Source organism: Pinus tabuliformis, chromosome 6 (genome assembly GCF_031772625.1).
Source record: "Pinus tabuliformis cultivar Carrire ecotype Pingquan chromosome 6, CPIR1, whole genome shotgun sequence".
NCBI classification, from domain to species: domain Eukaryota; kingdom Viridiplantae; phylum Streptophyta; class Pinopsida; order Pinales; family Pinaceae; genus Pinus; species Pinus tabuliformis.
In genome coordinates this window covers 981,931,134-981,951,762 of record NC_142292.1, presented here as the reverse complement: position 1 = coordinate 981,951,762, position 20,629 = coordinate 981,931,134, and positions in this window count along the sequence as shown.

Below are 20,629 nucleotides of genomic sequence, written 5' to 3'. Positions count from 1 at the left end.
TGCCATAAAATGTCACTTACGACATGTACTTGAATACTTAAATCTGCATAGTGGGAGAAACAAATTGTTCATCAAACCACTTAAATCAAAATCCTTTGACCAAAAATCCAATCTATTAATGAAATGTTACCAATTAAATATTATAGGCAATATTATGTGAGGAGTGGATTTAGATAGACTAATATTTTATTATGATGATTATATATCATTATTTAGTTGTCAAATCCACAGTGGAGATGGTTGTTATCTAGGAATGTAGGTTGATTCATCACTTTATTCAAGGAAAACCACATCCCCTAGAATTACAAATTAGTTGTCCATAAGGAGGAATGCTTTCATTCTTGCCAAACACATTTGGGTGTCATTAACCTATTTCCTTAAGTAGGAGAAAGATGAGCTAGCATAAATAGTTTTAAGGCATACTCCAAGCTAATATAGTAGGTATATAATGTTAATGGAGTACATTAAAAAGTGGATAAGCTCAATTATTTTTGTAAAAAATATTCTCAAGTTTAAAAAAAATAATGAAAAAAATAAAAATAAAAAATTATTGATGGGAATTTTAATTATGAAAAATTACCTTTAGAGATTAAAATTCATTTAAAAAAAATTATAAGAAAAAAATAAAGTAGCAAAAAAGATTGAGTCTATCTTTATTTTATTAGCACAATCATATTGGTAAATGTGGTTGATATGGCAAAGTTTTGTTTTATAAAACTAAGTATGCATAAGATGTTATTTGTCATTTGTTATTTGATAATTTGCATGGTAATTTTATAATTGTATTAGATAAATGTGGAAATATAAATAAGATAGAGATGCAAAGTGGATAGTATTTGAAATTTCATTTAACATAGAGAATAAAACAACAATATGCAACACCTCTCATTTATAACCATAAGATAAAGATTTGCATTAAAAGAAAGATCAATCTACCATTTGATAGGAAATGCTTTAGAATGTTTGAACCATATCTTTATGTAGTTTGAACCATATAAAATTTTAAGGGTTAAATTTTGTCATTTTAATTTTTTTTTTCCAAAAATAATTGTTTATTCAAATTTTCCAAAAAATAGTCACGTAAATATTATAGGAATCAATTATTTTATCTAAAATATTGTTAAAGGATTTTAAAATTTATAGCTATCACTCTTCTTGTTTTTGTTGATGATATAGTTCATTTGGTCAGGAGTCTTTGATTTTGGCAAGCAAGTAAGAATCCTTCCATATTTTTGTTCCAAGAGGGATATAATTATTAAATATTTTTGTTCCAAGATGGATATGATTATTAAAGAGTTTTGTTCTAAGATGGGTATGAATGTTAATACTAACAAAACAAAAGTCATCATAATTAAATCCAAAATATCGCATATGATACTTTCATTTATGACAACAATAGATTGGAGGTGCTTCATACTAATATTTTTGATCGATATCCATCACAAGTTCAACTAGAATTATAGCGTTGAGAAAAGGATAAATGAAGAAGGTAAAGTTTATTATGGACTTGAAAATAATTGTAAGTGAACGGATCTTTGGATATGGAATTTAAAAAAAAATCATCTTTGAGATTCTTGTCACTTTTGACATTTTAGATGTGAGGTTTGGGGATGCAGTGTCTCCATATGGTCATGGAGGAAGATAGAGCATATCCAAAAGTAATTTATAACCTATAATCTCAACATTAAAGGAAATACACCCTATCTTATCTTCCTCATTGAAGCAAACATTTCCCCAATTGGGAGCATAATTATGGTTTTCTTATGTATAAGACGGGGTTAAACAACATGGAAGCCAAGATGTTATCTAAAATTTCTTCTAATTCTAACCGAGACCACCTTAAACTCAAGGGGAGATAGCATAAGGATGTTCACTCTGGCTAGACCATTGAGGGGTAAAAGAGGAGATAATCTTGTAGAATAAGGATAATATTAAAAATATTATTACATCAAAACTTAAGGAGAAATTGTGGGGTGATAAAGAGTTAAAAACAAAAAACAAAAAACAAAAAACAAAAAACAAAAAACAAAAACAAAAAACAAAACAAAAAACAAAACAAAAAACAAAATAAAACAAAACTAAGATATTATAAGAAGATAATTAAGTAAAATTGCAAAAATCAAAAGTATCTCTATGCCTTGACTAGTATAAAGGCGAAAATAAGCATCGCCAAAATAAGAACAATTTTTCATGAAATCCATAGTGAAACTAGGCATTGATCCATTCCAAAAACGCCATGGGATGAAAGAGTCTATCATCTTTGTGAAACTAAGAGATTTGAAGATAAGAAACACTTTCTCTTAGATTGTCCAAATTATACTCATGTTGGATCTAAATTGTCAAGATGCCAACCTTCTTGACCTTTTAACTCGAGAGAACTATGTTGATATTGGAATGCATCTCTTAATGATGATCTCATAATGCATTTCTTACCTTCTTAAAGTGTCATGGATCATATTAAGTCTTAGTGGATATTAATCATCATTGAATCCTTATAAATTAGAATATTTCTACAAGAATTGTCATTTAAGAAATAGCAAGATTTATTTTTACACTTGTAAGGTCAATATAGATTCTTAAAATTTTGTTGAACTTAAACTCAATTTTGAAGTGTTTAAGAAAAGTGGATTAAAGGATTTAGTTGAGATAAATAAACATAAATAATAATAATACTTGTTAATTGGAGTTATCTTGGGAGGTTGGGAGGAAGTAATGGAATCCTCCCCACCCAAGTTCAATTCTTGCAAGTGATATGATAGATGTTGACATGTATGTATATTCGTGATATAGAATATATAGCGTGATATGATAAATGTTGATAGTATATCTATAATAAATGTTGACAATATATGTATATTCTTGATATGGAATATATAACACCTACCTGTGAAAAAGATAAATAATAATACTAAATAAATGTTGACAAAATATATATATATATATATATATTCATGATATGGAATATATAGATAAATAAAAATAGTAAATAAATGTTGACAATATATGTATATTCATATGGAATATATAGATAAATAATAATAATAAATAAATACTGACAATATATGTATATTCTTGATATGAAATATATAAATAAATAATAATAATATATAAATGTTCACAATATATAATATATGTATATATGTATATTCTTGATATAGAATATATAGGGAAATACTCCAAAGTTTCCTTATTTTCATTCCAAGTAAAAATAAAAAATTAAAATTAAAATTAACTTTACTGAAAAACTAATTAAAAAAATAAAAAAATGAAAATAAAATTTCCCACCGTTTTTTATGGATTTAAATTTAATAATATGTTAATTTTATTATATATTATTTGAATTTATTTTCTTTAAAAATATTAATTTGTTAAATTTTTAAGCATATTTTGTTTATTTATTTATTTTATAATTTAAAATTATTTAAACTACTATATTTAAAATTTTATATATTTTTATTATTGTAATTAAAATAAAACATACTTCAATATAAAAATAAACATATAAGATAACATAAATAACGACTGCAGCAAAATTTTTATATAAATAAATATTTTACAACAAAAAATTTATATAAATAAATATTTTATCAACGAAAGTAACTGCTCTTTTTATGTACCATGTGCATGAAAGTCAAATCTGGTTGAACTATAATGTATGTAGAAGCATTGTAGGTCCAATTATGCCGATAACCACGCCACCATTTCTTATGCCAAATTGTACACGTGGACACCTAAAATCATGATGACGTGAACTATAATGTATGTAGAAGCATTGTAGGTCCAAGTATGCCGATAACCACGCCACCATTTCTTATGCCAAATTGTACACGTGGACACCTTAAATCATGATGACGTGTGGTCCTAAGTATCTCCATCACTGACCATGTTTATTGGATCCCCTTTCCGAATTTTGTTCACATCGTAAATCTACTTCATATAACTTTATTGTTAACATGATGTAATAATATCAAAATGTAGCCATCGTTAGACTATGGATCTTCTTATGGGGATGGGCTCACATTATGAAACAACTCTACCCACCATAGTTTGTTTTTTTAAAAGAGAAAAACATATATATTTTTGCTATTTATTGGAATAAAAAAATACATTATATATCATAAAAGATGGCAACAAATATACAACTTGTTAATGGGCATTAACTGAGGGGAGTTTTATATGCTTACTGTTGGATAATTGGCCTACCAAAATCCTACGGTGGACATATACAGCCTTGCTCATTTAATGCCCATTAGCAAGTTACTTAGCAATAAAAAAACTAAGAACTCCAGTCCCCTCAAAATTGTTACAAGGAAAGACTGCAAACGCATCTCTTTATCTATCTAACCATGTTTTCCAAAAGAACACGCTACCAAATTTAAATTGAATGCATTTTGAAAACCTTATCTTCTATAGAGGTTTGGTCAATATTAAATGCATAACCACCATGCAAGACTATGATGCTCAAAATAATAAGAGAACAGCAACGTTGCATACTCTTTGGTAATTTTATTTGCATATTGAATTATTAACTTTTGGAGCTGATGCATGCTTGTGGGAAGAACCTTTGTTTCTTCATTGTGGATGAAGCCTTAGCTATTTTACCAATTGCTTCAAAGTTATTATTTAAGACTACACATGGAGAAATACATACATTATTAGGATGTTGTTCCATAGAATTCTATGTAAAAAGCCTAACTTTGAGCTTTGCTATTATCTTTGTAGATAAAGACTTTGCCTAATATTATTGTTAGACTTGGTATGATTTTATATAAATCCAATTATGAGCATTTGGATATATTGTAGGAATTTCTGAAGAAAAAAATGTTGTTTACAATCTCAGATGGGATAGAAACCATAATGGCCTTGCCCTCAACAAAGTAAAGAACAATATTGCAAACTACTTTTAAGTAAATGCATCATGTGCTATAAAAAAGAAGTGCAAGTGCGAAATGTTGAAAGATGTAGACCTCCATTGTAACATCCCCATTTTAATCCCTAGCTAAATTGCAATTAATTGTAATTAAATTATGTAATTCTCTATGTTAGCATGATTATGTCGCTATGGTAACAAGATGAACAAGATAAATCCACGAACAATGTGATTGTATGTAATGTATTCTCTTGATTAATAAAATATGTTGACACAACTAACTAAGAAGATGAGTGTTGACACAAACCATGATACCATGAGTGAGAATTGGCAAGGGGGCTAGGGGGAATTGCCTTGCCAAGCCTTGCTGTGAAAAATTGAATTAAAGTATGACCCTTTTCCCTCTTACCCAAGATCTCATTGGTTATGAATAACCTAGTGGTTGGAATGGTCACCCCCATAATTATGGAAGTTGGGGTGGTAGCAGAAATGGTTATACGAGTGGAAGGAATGGCCAAAGTACCCTTCCTTAGAATTTGAAGTTGTCCCATGGATTTGCCTAGGAAACTGAGGCGAATTTGAGGGTGTACAACATAAATCTACAAAGATGCTGGAGAATATTAAAAGGGGAGCACAAAGCTTGTAGAGAAGAGAACAAGTTGAGAAAAAAACACAAGACGAAGAGAAAAAATAACTTGCACAAATGGAGTAGCAAAGTGTGATTTAAGCATGCAGAAAAATTCATGTTATGAGTGGATGACTTATTGAGTTGAAATCGAGCCTCTTAAGCTTGAGAAGTGACTACAATGTGAATAAAAGCATCTAAGACCCATAAATGAGATGAGAGAGTTGTGGTTTGGTTCTTTCTCAATGAGAAAGAAAAGGAGTGAGAGTTGAGAAGACACCTAAAATCATGGAGACCCTAGGCTCAATGGAAGACGGGTGCATCTGTTTTTTTTGTATTAATGAGGGAGAGTGGCCTCCACTTACCTTTACCCTGAGAGTTCTTCTTGTGGTAAATTAGTCTATCTCGAGGGTGACCAACTGTACAAAGATATGGTGTAGTTGAGCATATGGTTTGGGTGGACAAGCCTCGTTCCCAAATTAGTTTCCAACTCTTCAATTTGTCAATGTCTTTTATCTTATTGCGATGGAATATTTATATTTGTGAATGAGTTTCTTTATTAAATACTACTTGTACAATTTTATGTTAAAATAGCAATTTCAATGTTGTATAGTTAAGCAACTCTTAGTATAAATTAAATAAGAAATTTATTGTTGAGTAGTACCTTGTTATAGTTGTCATATATGTTTATGCATGATAAAGAAGAGTTGTAAGGTTGAAATCAATTATCTTATTGTCTTCATGTAAAAGTTGGCATGTTGTGAATTAAAGGACATAGGTGGAATGCATACAATAGTTCCATCTATGTACCTTAAGCACGATGAATTAAGGGTCTATATACTTACCTTTGGCTTTATGAATTTAGTCTATAAGTAAGGTCAGTGTATAATGTTGGTTGGTTGTCTAATAAAGTATGTTTTGGGTCTGAATTTGATCATCACAATATTTGTCATCCATCTTGAAACATTCATAGTGGAAAATTGGAGGAATTAGTTCATAGGACCACTTTTACTAATGGGTCCTAGTTTGGTAAATTGGGGTATGAAACCTTCTAGACGTAGTTTGAGGCACCAATTGGAATTTTGTGGGGTATAATTTTTTTTTACTCAAGTGCCACATCCCCTAGCGCTATTATACACATAGGTATGTCTCCATGGTGTAAGAATCGTCCCAATCGGAGTCCCTAACCAAAAGTTATGTCACCCAGAATTTGACCTTCCTATTTTGACCATCATGATTCAAGAGGATGCCACATTAGCCCCCATTATTCATGGAAAATGGGCTAGCCACATGATAATCATGAAAAACAATCTAGAAGAATCTAAATTGTTACTCTAGTTAAGAGTTGAAGGAGTCAAAATTAACGACTAGTAGGCTATTAACTTGTGTTATAACTAGGCCACTAGGAGGAAAAGGGATCATTATTCTATTCGAATGCATTTTTTTCCATATATGAACAAAGTAGTCGAGAGTGGATAGAGAGAGTAAACAAAGATAGTTTATGTATTGTAGCATCCCATAAGCCAAGTCTCGCTCCTTTGTACTTGCATCCATTTCCCTTGAAAGAAAAGAGAGCAGAGCATCCTCGCCTTCTAGCTAGGTTTTCTTTCGAAAGGGTTTCCCAAATTATTTCTTGTGTTCATTGTAGTTTGTGAGTTTTATTTCATTTTTATCTATTTTCTATTTTGTATCTAATGCATGCATAAGCATAATACAATAATTAATGAATCCAAATATCTGTAAAAAAGTAACCCTCATAATGTATATTTCATATTTTTGAATATATTTTAGTTGATTTGTTTTGACGAACTATCCAATGGAATATCCATGACAATTTATGGATCAGTTATGCATACAACAACATAGTGCCTTGTAAGGTAGTAATACCGTGTAATTGGACTAGTGGATTGTAAGGTTCAGTTAAAAGACAAGTGTAGTTATGTGATTGTTTCTATTAATGTCTCTTGAAAAGAGTGATTTTCCTCCATATAATATCCTTTGATGAGTCATATTTAATGTTGGCTATGATTTTCTTGAAAGAAAAGTGAGTACCATATGACTTAATATGTATGCACTTTTGTGTGTGTGTGTAAGTCAATTTTAAGTTCTTGAAGCCTAAGAGAACTTGGCAAATTTCCCTTTGTTACTCAAGAAAAAAATAATAATAAAGGTTAGCGATACAAAATCTTGGTGGAGGAAAAAGTTGATATGGTCAATACATCAATGATACAAGGAGAAGTCTTGATATTCTTGATAACAGTCACTGGGAGAGCAAAAAAAATGGGACCAATAAACTGATAATTGTTGCAAAACCAACTGTATAAGAGTATATCTTCCTCATAAAGAAAGCCGCCTGATGAGCCCCAAAAATGTACAATTATTTGGGCTCATTCAACTTCCTAATTTGGCTTAGTCCACCATTCTCATTTGTTCATTGCATGTTTTTGATTATTTTTATGTTAATAGAGTGAATTTGGTTAGTCATTATGCCAACAAGTCTAATGGGTGCTTTGTGTAGCCTTTTTGGTAAACTTGGAGACAAAATTGAAGGCCTTAATGAGCACTTGGCAGCCAAATTCGTGGGAGAACAAGCTAGAGGATTTGTAGGAAGGTGTCCCCCTCATTTATGGGCCCTTACCTCGAATTCTCCACCATCAGCTCGGAGTTCAAAGGCCACCAAATCAATGAGCACAAGGGCAGCCAAGCAAGTCAAGTTGGACTGCTGTTAACTCCAAGTCTTGGGCAGCCAAGTCCCTAACTTTTAGGAGGACTGTTGGGTCCTCAAATTGTATAAATAAGAAGGCTTGGGGCCTCATTTGGGTTAGCTAGTTGGTAGTCATTTTTGGTAGCTAGTAGTTAGTCATTTCGTAGCAGCTAGTTAGTCAATTTGGTTTTCGCTCTTTGTAAGCCAGTTTTGGCATGACATTAGACTTTTGATTATGAATAAAAGCAAGCAGTTTTGGATCAGATTTTGAGTTTTTAAAGGAGCCTAAAGCTCTCGGGGTTGGGCCCAACCTGAGAGCTCAGGCCTCCTTCCTTTGTATCAATATTGTTCCTTTAGCATTTCGTTTCCATTTTCCTTTACATGCATTCGAGTATAGTTGCTGATTTGGATTTCCTGTAGAAGTCAAACAGATTGGGTTTATCAGTTAGAATTGTTGTAGTTGTTTGGAAGTAGGCTGAGGCATTACTTAGATCCATTCATGCAATTTTATATTTAGCATTACTTCTTCATTCCACTGCCATGCATGAGTTTCCTTCACAATTTATATTGCTGTTCATTGATTTTATGTCACAGGTAGCTCAGGTTGAAGCATTCTCGTTTTGGTGACACTCATAAACAATTTGGTTCATCTACACTGCTCCATACCACTCCATTACCTTCCTCCTCTTGTCAACCACACCTAAAGCCACTCAGCCACCCTCTGTTCAGCTCATTCAACTTCCAGCTCTTCTATTACTCACATAGCCCCATCTACTTAACCTTTCATAGATACCATCCTTCCATTCACCAACCCACTCCATGCACTCTTTCCCCATCTGACTTCTCTGTCTCTGAGCCATCACCAGTCCCATCTCCACCTCACCTATCCTCCCATACCACTCCATCACTTCACCATCACTCAAAACCCTCACGGCCAAACATCCTGTAGAAATTCCTTAGTTTCCTGTAGAAACCCCTGCAGACTTCCTGTAGAAGCCCATAAACACGGTTCCTTGACAGCCAAACTTTGTGAGACTCTCTGGAAGGGTGTTAGGGATCCCTTGGGACCTCTCCTAACCTCCCCAACCTTTCCTATGCTTTCCTTCCTTCTCCATCCCATCTGCACAACCAAACCCTAATAAGCACAAAATCACAATCACTCCATCCACTTAAAGAAAAAATACAAAAACATGTCTTTTAAGATGCAAGTAGATTAGATTCATGCATTTTCACTTATTAGAAGTAATGACACCATTGGTAGAAGTTTTATTCACATTCTTTGCATTGTAGAGGTTAGACTAGTCAAATTAGGGTTTCCTAGGTTTACATGCTTTGATTTGCTTTCAGTTCATTTTCGCCAAGTAGATTAGTTTTCTCTGAGCTAGCTTTCGTCCATCATTTAGCAAGCTTCTTCTGAGAGCCTATAGAAGTTGGCTTGAGCCCTAGCGGACTTGTGCCAGCTGACCAAGTGACAGCTGCGACAAGAGCTAGTACTTGTGCATATAGCACCGCCGCTTCCAAGTTTGTACGAACTACCGGGTTGATAAAATTAAGAGACAGGAAGCCCCAGGAGTTGTAGCATTATTGCTACAATACTGGAGCTCACCATCTTTTTGGCGCCGTTGCCGGGGAAGCGGCAGAGTATTGGTGATTGTTGCTATTCTTCTATTTTCTACTACAACCTTCTGCTAAGTAGTTTATTTCATTTCCATTATGCAATTTCATTTATGCAAAAGTATATTAGCCTTTCTTGCTTTCCTAGATTAGCATTTCCTGCTTTCATAGATTAGTATTTCCTGCTTTCATAGATTAGCATTTCCTGCTTTCCTAGAGTAGCCTTTCAATTCCGCATTTCAATTCTGCAAGCGTAGATTAGCATTTCAATTCCGCAAGCGTAGACTAGCATTTCATTCTTGCAATTTCATTTGAGCAAAATAGATTAGTCCTTTCCTGCTTTCATTTCAATTTCGCAAGATAGTTAGTTGCAGTTCAATCTATTTCATGCTTTGTAGGAGTAGAGATAAGTTAGAAAAATGATTGCACAACACCCCCACTGCTTCACACAGCCAACGTTCTTCTTCGATGGCTGTGATGAAAGAACCCCTGGGTGGATATCAAGACATATCTGAAGAACCTCTAAGGGAGAAGAAGAAGAAAACATTCCTCTAGAGCAAATGGCTACAGGTAGAGATGTTGGGAGCAACATCTTGTCCAAAGATGAATTTGAAAATCAAATCGAAGATTTCAAGAGTGATATGGGGCAGTTTCTTGCCATGCAACTGGATACCTTGCGGATCCAGAAGAAGCAAGAGGAAGCCAAGAGGGCTTTGGTCATTTTTTGTCCTAGGTGCCTTAAAAAGCATCCTAGGAACGAATGTCCAATGCACTCCCTAGAAATGTGTTTCATCTGTGAGGAATACCATCCTACAGATCAGTGCCCTTCCTTGCCCAGAATCAAAGCTACATATCAAAGAGCCAAGAGAGCCACTGAATCACTCTGTTATATGAACCAAAGGAGGCCACATGGACCCATACCCTACCAGCAGGAACTACGAGGGACACCCGAGACCTATTATGACCCTTACCAAGCCACCTTCATGCCTTCTTGGGGTCCCCCTGCTCATCCTTTCTGGTCTACACCTCCTCCTTGGTCATATCCTCCTTGTTCCTTCACAGATCCATATTATGCCCAACCAGTTGCTCATTCATTTCACTCTTATGCTCAGCCACAGCCTCAGTGGAGTGCACCTTATCAGAAGTGGAGGCCCCAGTACAACTCTCATCCCGCTCATTTTCCTCCACCACCTGCTCATCCACAACCATCGCCTCCTCCTCCACCAAGGCAACCCCAAATGCCTACCCAACCACAATGCCATCCATCTCCATCTCAATTTCACACCTCCACTCAACCACCCGTACCATTTCCAAAGCCATGCAATGGAGTAGCTCAACCTAATTGCAAAGCTGAGGCACAACATGTGCAAATGATTCCTCTTGAGCTCAATGATGTTCACCAAAACCCAGGAAAAGCATTGCAAAAAAGAGATCATCTTGAAAGCATTGAAGGATCACATCCAGCAAAAGAAGAATCAAAAGAGGAGATCAAAGAACCATGGGCTGCACTTGATAAAGAGAAGACGTCAGAAGCAGAGATAAAGAAAGATCCCTCATGGTTACCATTAAATCCTCCATGTACTCAAGAGAAAGATCAGCAAAAAGAGGAAGATGAGAAAGTCATGATAGAAAGTGACCTGAAGGATGATCCAGATCAGCAAAAGGACCAAGGATATCAAAGCTATATTGAGACATGGTTCCAGACAGTCACTAAGTTGCAGCAGTACTCTCTTCCTCAGCTATGTTTTGTACTTTCAAAGTCAGATCATTTTGTCTCTGAAAGTTGGATAGTTGTCAAAGCATGCATTCCGAGCCTTTACATCATCTTGTCTCTAATCTCGATGTGCACATGGCTCCATTGGAAGTATTCTTATACTTGAAAATGATTTTGTTTTTCAAGTAGGGTAGGGTAGGAAAAAAGAAAAAAAAAGAAAAAAAAGGAAAAAAGTAAAGAAAAAGAAAAAATGAAAAAAGAGGAAAATAGAAATCTAAGGTGAAAACCTCCTCGGAGGCGCCTTAGATTGGCTCATTGATTGAAAACCTCCATGAGGCGGTCAATGGGTTGAAAAAAAAGAGAAAAGAGAAAAAGATCTTTGGGTGAAAACCTCCCTTGGAGGCGCCCAAGGCAGGCAATTAGGGTGAAAACCTCCATGAGGCGCCCTAGTTGTTTTTCAAAAAAAAAAGAGAAAAAGAAAAAGGAAAAATAAAGCTAATCTCCATTGAATAAGTTCATGTTGCAGCAATGACATTGCAGGTTAAAGGAGGACGTTTCATGATAGGAGGAGCACTCAAATCAAAGACAAAGGAGTTTTTGTGCCTTCTACAGGAAGTTTCGTATCTTCTACAGGAAGCTTACAAAAAAGCCAAATTGATCTCCGAGGAGGACCTGAAGGCTTGGAATATGTCCATGAGGCCTACCCACATCCATGTTTCCATTCCTCACCCCTTTTCCATCATTTTTTCATGTCATTATGCTTCTTTCCTCAAAACTGTGTCTTCTACAGGAAAGCTCTGAATTTCTACAGGAAACATCCTGTAGAACCTTTGGACGAGCCAAATCCAATTTCAAAAGTGAATCTGATGGTGGGAGCCTATTGGTTAGGCCTGCAAGCACTTGTGTGTCCATCCCTTGCCTTCATCCATCATTTTTTTCACCTCCTTGTGCTTCTCATTGTGCTTCTACAGGATCTTCCTGTAGAAATTGTGGGAAACTAGGCATGCATTTCAAAAAGTGGTTTGGCGAGCATGGTAGCTTCCTCAAGGGTTCAGAAGCCCTCATGCCATCTTCCAACCCCTCCTCCATCATCTCCATACCTGCATCACAAGCAAAATTCATTTTGTCATCCCATGCAAGCACATGCAAAAAGCCTTGAAGCAAAAATACCTAGAGCCAAATTTGTTTTTGCCATAACTTGAAAACCATGCATCCATTTGACAAACCGTTTTATGGGGAATTGTACAAGGTTGATGACAACATGCCTGAGCAGTTTCAGCCAATTCCGGTGCACAGTTTCCAAGGAATCAGCCTCCATCACCATCAGCCATTTTTGCATTTTCTCCATATCCGTGCATCCGTTTCAAAACTTGTTTCATGGGGAGATGCACATGGATGATAGTAGCCTACCCAAGCAGTTTCCGCCGATTCCGATGCACGGTTTCCGAGAAATCGACCTCTGAAATCTTCAGCCATTTTCCATTTTTCTCGAAATCCGTGCATCCATTGATCACGAATTTGATATGGGAGATGCATAATGATGGTAGAAACATGCTCAACAAGTTTCAGCTCGATCCGCTTTGGCGTTTGGGAGAAATGTCGAAAACAAGTTTTGGTTTGGTGAAGATGCAGCAACAGCAGCTTGGACGTGCAGGTTTGAACATGGAAACGATTGTCTGGAGCTCAGATCCGGCCAGAGGACACCTGCACACGGAACAACAATAAAAAATCATCAGCCACGCCCTCATGCAACCAAGGAATCCAAGCATGCATCAGCAAAGAGCTTCACAGCAGCCAGTCGACTTGCAGGTACGTGACTAAACTAATTCCTCTGTTGCATGAATGTAATTCGAAATCTGCGTGAACAATGAGATGGTTGGATTTAGACAAATCGGTGGCCAGCTAACTGGCCACCCTCATCCAGTTCAACAACACTTGGTGGGTGAATGAGACACGTGCACTCAGCCATCTCAGGGAGGAAATTAAAAACGGGCAGTAATGAACAGTTAAACTTCAGCGTGTTTGATGGTAAGAGATTAACAGCAGAGAACCAATAGTTAAAACTGCAGTGGAGACAACAGTTGCATGGGCCAGCACACGTCTCTGCCACCTCACTCCAAAAATCACGCGGACATCACTGAGCGCTCGGCTGAAATCCAAAGACCGTTAGTCAACTTGCACTTGCATCGTGTTCACTCAAAGAATACATCCTCTGCTTCCACCATCGGCTTAATCTATCTTCCTCCGCTGAGTTTCCTACCTCTTTTCAAAATTCTCTAGTGCAGCGGGCTCACTCAAAGGCCAAATCACACTCTACAGGCGTTTTTCTACAGGAAGCTGTTTTACAAGAAACCCAGCCTACGAAGAGCTTGCACTGTTCATGTCAGGGGTGGCGATTCTTAATGAGGTAGGCCTGAACATAATTCTCCCACGCAATTGATTAAAAAGCTGGTGGAGTTGACGTGTTGAAGGGGTAGGAAATTGTGAATAAAAGTTTGTTCATGAAATTACAAGTCATTTTCTTATCGCTGCATGAGAATTGTTGTTGTATGCGGGATTTTCTCCAGGGGTTGATTCATAATTGAGCCACTGTTAAGGCTCACTTGCAGAAAATCGTGAATTTTATATACTGTGTGCATAACAGAGGCATAACTCTGCGCTCTCTCTAAGGAAATCCCAAAAATCCACTTCTGTATACAAGCAGGCAAGCAGGCCAACAAAGCTAAAAATCCTTGGGTGTCTACTGCAATAAGGATGGCTAATGATAGCAGTTCCTCACATATCTACAGAGAGTAAAACACTGAAGCTGACAAGTCTTGCAAATAGGGCCAAGGAATTACAGTATGGGCTGATTGCAGCAAGATGAGGTTTTATCGTTCCCCACTTAGCAGATTCTTGAGTAGTTTTGATTGTGGCTATGTGCTCTATCCCGAACTGGTTTGTGCTCTACCTCGGGATGGGATATTACAGGCTTGAGTCTAAGATAGCCACAGCCAAGCTAAAAGGAAAATCACCCACAGCCGAGCATAATATAATGGTGCTGTCTGTTTCTACAGGAAGACAGAAAAAGCCACTACAAGACTTTCTTGTAGAAGCCAGCGAACAGTTTCTACAGGAAAGTTTGAAAAAAGGGCAGCAAAAGGAGAAATCGGCCGAGATTTTAGCTAAGGAGGTAGCACATGTGTTGGCCACCCCAAGCACATCCATCCCCTCTATGAACACTCATTTCTTTCAAGGTTCGGGCACAATTTAGTCACGGTTCAACTTTCTACAGGAAGCTACAGGACTTTCCTGTAGAAGCCTTTTGGCAGGCCAGAATCAATTTTGGAGAGGGATTTGAAGCTTGCAGTCTGTTGAGGAGGCATGCAACCACTCTTTTCTTCTATCCTCCACTGGTTTCATCTCCTTTCACCACCATTTCCGCCATCAGATTGAATATACTTGCACAATCATACCCAAGCTAAGAATTCTTTAGGAAAAGGAGCAAGTAGTGGGAAGAAGCAAGGAAGCATGGTTTCATGACAGAGAAGAGGACATCACTTCAGAAGCTTGGCATGACAAGGAGGCCATCAGGGCCATCAAAGATAAGGAGAGAGATTGGTTGCTCAGAGGATGAGCAACACTTTCAGTAGGGGGGTGATGATGAGCCCCAAAAATGTACAATTATTTGGGCTCATTCAACTTCCTAATTTGGCTTAGTCCACCATTCTCATTTGTTCATTGCATGTTTTTGATTATTTTTATGTTAATAGAGTGAATTTGGTTAGTCATTATGCCAACAAGTCTAATGGGTGCTTTGTGTAGCCTTTTTGGTCAACTTGGAGACAAAATTGAAGGCCTTAATGAGCACTTGGCAGCCAAATTCGTGGGAGAACAAGCTAGAGGATTTGTAGGAAGGTGTCCCCCTCATTTATGGGCCCTTACCTCGAATTCTCCACCATCAGCTCGGAGTTCAAAGGCCACCAAATCAATGAGCACAAGGGCAGCCAAGCAAGTCAAGTTGGACTGCTGTTAACTCCAAGTCTTGGGCAGCCAAGTCCCTAACTTTTAGGAGGACTGTTGGGTCCTCAAATTGTATAAATAAGAAGGCTTGGGGCCTCATTTGGGTTAGCTAGTTGGTAGTCATTTTTGGTAGCTAGTAGTTAGTCATTTCGTAGCAGCTAGTTAGTCAATTTGGTTTTCGCTCTTTGTAAGCCAGTTTTGGCATGACATTAGACTTTTGATTATGAATAAAAGCAAGCAGTTTTGGATCAGATTTTGAGTTTTTAAAGGAGCCTAAAGCTCTCGGGGTTGGGCCCAACCTGAGAGCTCAGGCCTCCTTCCTTTGTATCAATATTGTTCCTTTAGCATTTCGTTTCCATTTTCCTTTACATGCATTCGAGTATAGTTGCTGATTTGGATTTCCTGTAGAAGTCAAACAGATTGGGTTTATCAGTTAGAATTGCTGTAGTTGTTTGGAAGTAGGCTGAGGCATTACTTAGATCCATTCATGCAATTTTATATTTAGCATTACTTCTTCATTCCACTGCCATGCATGAGTTTCCTTCACAATTTATATTGCTGTTCATTGATTTTATGTCATAGGTAGCTCAGGTTGAAGCATTCTCGTTTTGGTGACACTCATAAACAATTTGGTTCATCTACACTGCTCCATACCACTCCATTACCTTCCTCCTCTTGTCAACCACACCTAAAGCCACTCAGCCACCCTCTGTTCAGCTCATTCAACTTCTAGCTCTTCTATTACTCACATAGCCCCATCTACTTAACCTTTCATAGATACCATCCTTCCATTCACCAACCCACTCCATGCACTCTTTCCCCATCTGACTTCTCTGTCTCTGAGCCATCACCAGTCCCATCTCCACCTCACCTATCCTCCCATACCACTCCATCACTTCACCATCACTCAAAACCCTCACGGCCAAACATCCTGTAGAAATTCCTTAGTTTCCTGTAGAAACCCCTGCAGACTTCCTGTAGAAGCCCATAAACACGGTTCCTTGACAGCCAAACTTTGTGAGACTCTCTGGAAGGGTGTTAGGGATCCCTTGGGACCTCTCCTAACCTCCCCAACCTTTCCTATGCTTTCCTTCCTTCTCCATCCCATCTGCACAACCAAACCCTAATAAGCACAAAATCACAATCACTCCATCCACTTAAAGAAAAAATACAAAAACATGTCTTTTAAGATGCAAGTAGATTAGATTCATGCATTTTCACTTATTAGAAGTAATGACACCATTGGTAGAAGTTTTATTCACATTCTTTGCATTGTAGAGGTTAGACTAGTCAAATTAGGGTTTCCTAGGTTTACATGCTTTGATTTGCTTTCAGTTCATTTTCGCCAAGTAGATTAGTTTTCTCTGAGCTAGCTTTCGTCCATCATTTAGCAAGCTTCTTCTGAGAGCCTATAGAAGTTGGCTTGAGCCCTAGCGGACTTGTGCCAGCTGACCAAGTGACAGCTGCGACAAGAGCTAGTACTTGTGCATATAGCACCGCCGCTTCCAAGTTTGTACGAACTACTGGGTTGATAAAATTAAGAGACAGGAAGCCCCAGGAGTTGTAGCATTATTGCTACAATACTGGAGCTCACCACCGCCTGTGAGTCCATGCATCCAATTTGTTATAAAATTTATCCAGGAGCTAGGACCAATCCCAAATCCTATAATTATTCGACTTCAATCTATATCCCAAGTAGGTCAAGCCATCCTCCAGCTTTTTTATCACAACACCAAATATTATGGCTATGTATTCAATCTCCACAGTATCTCCATTAGAAAAAAGGAGGATAGACTTGCTACCATTAGCAATCAGACTAGAAGCTTCCCCAAATGTCTTATGAATAGAGTGAAGTGTAGACCATTGCGTCTTAGAAACCAGACCAAAGGTGAGAGCATCGTCGATGAAAAGAAAATGTGGCATAGCCACATTGTTTACCAAACAGAGACCTCTGAAAGTACCTAAATTCCTAGCCTCTGTGATCTTTAGGCTTAGGTCATCCATAAAAAGAAGAGGTGAAAGAGAGAAACCCTATCTTAATCCCCGTCCAACCCAAAAAAAGTCAATGGGAAACCATTAATCAACATAGAAAAATTAATCATGGTGACACATGCCATAATCCAATCCATGATGTTTACCGTAAGGCCAACCTTGGTTAATATGAGACGCATGAAAGCTTAGTCTACGCAACCATAAGCCTTCTGAAGATCTAATTTCATGACCATTGCCTCCATGTTCTTTGAGTGAATGGAATGTATACACTCTTGTGCCATAGCAATGGTGCCGTGAATCAAACGATTAGTTAGAAAGCCAAAATGTTCATGGGAAATGTGCTCAGAGAGAGAAACCTTGATGTGTCTAGCAATAACCTTGGAGATCAATTTATAGCTAATGTTACATAGAGAAATGGGTTGGTAGTCCAAAAAGGAAAGAGGGTGAGAAGACTTAGGGATGAGAACAAAAAAATTAGAATTGATGGCACAAAAAATATGGCCAGAAATGCGGGAATCCTCAACCATGTCCAGAATATTATGTCCCATCAAATCAAAGAAATGCAATAATAACTCCACAGTCCTGTCATCTAGACCTAGACATTTGTCCTTCGCAAAGGATTTCAAAACCAGGTGAATTTCCTCTAATGTGACTGGACGGAAGATGGCATCATTAGAAGCCTCAAAAAACATGATGGGATATTCCTCAATCCCCCATAATTTATCTTCAATATTAAATCTAACCCGGGACGAGAGAAAACTCTCAAAGTATGAGACATCCTCCCTCTGAATCTTCACAATAGTATATACTTTGTCCCCATTTGCAACAACAATGTCCAATATAGTGTTGAGACTACTCATGCTATTAGCGTAGTGATGAAAAAATGAGTGTTCTAGTCACCTTCTTGTAACCAAATTTCCCTGCTCTTAAGGTGCCAGGAGGTCTCTTGGAAAGATAAAAAAAAAAAAAAAAAAAAAAAATCTCCTCCAACTCCTTGAGTCTTGATAGGTTTGATTGAGAAGGGGTTCTCTTCTCGAGAGTCATTCCAAGTCTGGAGATCTCCTCAATGTTCCTCTGTAGCTCCATTCACATCTGAAGTTTTTCATTACGTTCCCAAGTCCTGACCCTGCTCTTCAAAATATTAAGTTTCTTTGTAATCAAATAATTAGTTGATGCCCCTGTATCTGTAGTCAAAGTCCTCCAGATAGAATCCACCAATCTATTAAAGTCTTTTTCTTCCAAGCAAGCCTGGTTGAACTTAAAATGGATGCCCAGATGGAGATCCTCCCTTTTCCACTGTAGCACTATCAGGAGATGGACTCATATATATGTCTTGTCTACCTAGGATCTCATATAACCCAAGCTCCATTAGATCCTCATGTACTAAGAAGAGGTCCAGTCTTTTACCAACACGTTCTTCCCCCATCCTGCCATTGCTCCGGGTAGGAGAAATAGGAGAGGGATGAATATCCACCAAGTGATTATCCACAAAGAGATCAAGAAGATGCCCATACATAGGATCATTGTGGCTTCAAGTACCCCAACATTCCTCCCTGGAAAAAGTGACATTGAAATCTCCAGTGATGATAAGTGAGCCAATTCTTAATATTCCACAGGCTTCCACCTAATCCCAAAAAACATGTTTGTCTCTGCAGGGAGCGTATAAATTGAGAAGGTGTATACAACAAGAAAACCCTCAAAAGTGCCCTATCAAGATAATGTATGCAAAACATTTATAAGCTTCCATATTAGCCCATCTAGGGTCCCATAGAGTTGCAAGACCACTCGAAAAACCAAAAGAGTCAACCTCCACAATATGCTAATTAGGACAGACAAAAAGAAAATAATCGATGGCTCTCATTTTATTCACCATCATCTCCTATATAAGAATAATGCAAGGCCTGAAAAATAGGATAACGTGTTTGAGGGATGATCGTTTAGTGGCATCCCCCAAGCCACAGAGGCTGAGGGAAAGGATATTCTTTAGGGGACCCCCATCACGGGCACATCTGCACGATTTCCCTTCCCCCCCTTCTTCGCATAATAATATTTCGTGTCAAACTAGGGCTAATGCTCGGGAAGGAGGGGGGAATCCCATCTTTGTGGATGGAAAGTGCCGAAAACTCCATGGTTGGGTTCAACATTAAGAATTCTAAGTCACTAACTAGCAAGTTGTGGGGGGAGGATTCAAGATTTGGATCCACTAGAGAAGGAGGGGAAAATTTTCATCTATTTTTAGCTTCAAGGGCACTTCCTTCGAACCCCCGCCAGGGGGTGGGGGGGGGGGGCCTCCAAACATGCATCCCCCCTTGGACCCCTCAGGAAGAAATAGTGGGGGGGGAATCCCCACCCCCCCCGATCGGCGATTGGGCTCCAAACGCAGCTGAAATAGGACCTTTGAATCAGGAAGATAATCAGACTCCACATCCAACAATATCCCACTTGGACACTGATTATATCAACTCCATCGATGCTTCACTTGTTGGACAATGCTTCCACTTTGGACCTGGTTGTTTCTCATCTTCATCATCATTCTTAAAGGCCAATTGAAACTGAGCAACAACTCAATTTCTCATTGGTTACAACCTTTGTCAACATATATGCAGGATTTTGGCTAGTGTGTATCTTTTCCAGCTTCAACTATCCATCATCCAAAAATGACTGTATGAAATGATACCTGAGTTGTATATGTTTAGTCTTAGAATGAAAGTGTAAGAGCCCTGGTGAAAATTCCATGTATATATATATGAGGCCATAGTGATGGGACGTGTATTCCAATTTGAATGGCGGGTGAAACATCCTAGTGGGTGTTGATTTGATTTATTATGGCTAAGGAAATTGACAAAGGCAATGGCTAGGGCTTTGGAAAGGCAAAATGACATTTTTGGCACATTTATTTATGAAAATAATGGAAACTAGGAGAAAAGGGAGGTGAAAGGTCATAGGTTGCATGTGAGGAGTAAATTGAAGGAAAATAATGGAAAATGAAGATAATATAGGCCTCATTCATAAAAAGGATTTTGAGGATCAGTTGGTAACCTTTTGTTAGTTGAGTTTGGAGCTCTCTCATTATTCTCTCTCTCGCTCTCACTCTTGGACACAAATTTT